We start from the raw sequence: 403 nt of genomic DNA, 5'->3' as shown, positions 1-403 counted from the left end.
ATATATATATATATATATACATATACATATACACATGTGCATGTTTTTGCGCAATAGAATTTGCCGTCTTCGTCCGTGCGTTTCCGCGTTGAAATTATGAGAATATGTTTTTTTTTTTTTTTTTTGTATGTTGGATGGAGATGGACTAAGCCAATAGATTTGTGGCTTATATGTCCAGATAATAATGTTCCTTCTTTAAATGCAAAAATTAATAAAGTGGATTTAACATACGTTCATTAATTGTAGCGTGCAGATGTGAATATTTCTTTCATATTTTGTAATCAAATATTGAATTGAGTCCATAAATGGAACTGTATGACCCCATTATCATATTTAGTGCTTTAAGTTTAACGGTTTGAAAAATTTGGGCAAAATCGCACGTTATTTGCCGAGAGACTGAATG

This window comes from Glossina fuscipes, unplaced genomic scaffold (genome assembly GCF_014805625.2).
Source record: "Glossina fuscipes isolate IAEA_lab_2018 unplaced genomic scaffold, Yale_Gfus_2 68537, whole genome shotgun sequence".
NCBI classification, from domain to species: domain Eukaryota; kingdom Metazoa; phylum Arthropoda; class Insecta; order Diptera; family Glossinidae; genus Glossina; species Glossina fuscipes.
This window is presented reverse-complemented; position numbering follows the sequence as displayed.